We start from the raw sequence: 1,687 nt of genomic DNA, 5'->3' as shown, positions 1-1,687 counted from the left end.
TAATACATAATAAGACGAACATGTACATCATTGGAGCACAATGGAAAAAGACATTTACATGAGGTATAACAAAACTGGGTGAAAGAGAGAAGGGTAACAATCATTGATCATTGATCTGTAATTGAATTAACAGGTGTATCTAAGGGATATCTATCATTGGCATATTGGCAATTTTAGCTTTGAAATATTTTAAGTTTGGTTTCAAGTCTTTCAAAAACAGGTGTAAATTACATACTGTAAATGCAGAAATGTTCGCGGTAGATTTTTTTTCGCGGTGGATGCGGGGGCCACTTTACCGCGAACTTAAATCCACCGCGAACATTTTTCTATTACGGTATTAGATTGCAGACTATGGTGTTACCGCGAAATTAAAACCACCGTGAAAAGTCCTTTTTCCCGCTACCGCGAAATTAAATCCCCGCAAACCTAAATGCATTTACAACGTATTTGGCAATAAGGATACAATGTGAAAGCTTGTTGATAAATATACATGGTCACTAGTATTTAATGCGATGTTTACAGTACTGTCCCAAATGTAAGAGTTGTATTCCACAATGTAAATTATCGATGAATGAAACTGATCACGGAGATCCTAAGACGATCACATCATTTTACGTACATTATGACTGTAACATTATTCAACATTTCCCCTCCCCAGTACGAGAACCACGTGCCTCCGTGGGGGGTCTGCCAGGACCTACAGCTGGAGTATTACGACACCTACACGCTGAACGGCTGCTATCTAGAGTGCAGAAGCAAACACGTGGTCAGCAACTGCAGCTGTCGAGCTTACGACTTACCAGGTACAATATAAAATCCATTAGGACCGTTCTGTTATTATTGTTTGGTGTTTTGGAAAACAATTAAGGGTTTATGACCCGACCCGAGGTGTATATGGTGTCATAATGCCTGGGCCTTTGCTATAACCACCGAATAAAACCACCAAGTGAACGAAGTTGGTGTCGATGCAAATCGACATCAACTGGTATCAATGGAAATTCTGACCAATCAGAAGGAGTGATACACCCTGGCTGGCCGGAATCTATGTGTTACGGCTTCATAACCAACATGAAACGGGGCCTTCTGATTGGTCAGACGGCGCCTGGCTATATCTATATGATAAAGCTTCTTAAATCCTATTTTGCCCGCAGGAGCTGAGGGATCTTGCGATCCAACTACGATGTTCACCTGTGTCAAAGACGTACTTGGTGAGTGTTTCATTGCGGTTTAAAGTTCCCATTTGTGAAAGAAACTTGAAAATTTGGTAATGTATTTTGTCATATTATCAGATTCAACTAAGAGTATCGACTTACATATTTGGGAATAGCTTCAACAGATCGGTACGCCACTGAGTAATGAGACTCTTTTTCAGAAAAGATGTATTTTTTGCCGAAGTTTCAGAGAACGTTTGACACCTTCCTTATACCCCCCTCACATTAGGCGGAATCGATCGGACGACGAGTCTGCGAGCTCTGAATTATGAGGAGGCATGACCCTGACGGGAAGGTGGAACTCTGCCATTTCTTCGTCAGCAGAAGGGTCATGCCTCCTCGTAATTTAGAGCTCGCAGACTCGTCGTCCGATAGATTTTTGCCTAACGGGAGGGAGGAATTAGGTCAAGTCAAACTGTTCCACATTGCACCGCCGAAATATTGGCGTCGCTGCTTATAGATGCGGTACCAGAGCT

At 42.1% G+C, this 1,687-nt stretch overlaps 1 long non-coding RNA gene across 1 annotated transcript in view; it reads left to right on the top strand.

The window, feature by feature from the left end:
- The window catches only part of LOC118426849, a 2,430-nt gene extending 1,688 nt beyond the window's left edge, over positions 1-742 (top strand). The window contains exon 3 of the long non-coding RNA XR_004832480.1: positions 659-742. This is a non-coding gene — a long non-coding RNA (uncharacterized LOC118426849). The remainder of the gene's footprint in view (positions 1-658) is intronic.
- The last annotated feature ends 945 nt before the right edge of the window (positions 743-1,687 follow it).

Source organism: Branchiostoma floridae, chromosome 12 (genome assembly GCF_000003815.2).
Source record: "Branchiostoma floridae strain S238N-H82 chromosome 12, Bfl_VNyyK, whole genome shotgun sequence".
Taxonomy (NCBI): domain Eukaryota; kingdom Metazoa; phylum Chordata; class Leptocardii; order Amphioxiformes; family Branchiostomatidae; genus Branchiostoma; species Branchiostoma floridae.
The sequence above is the reverse complement of the archived record's forward strand: the minus strand, read 5'-3'. Positions and strand labels throughout refer to the sequence as shown.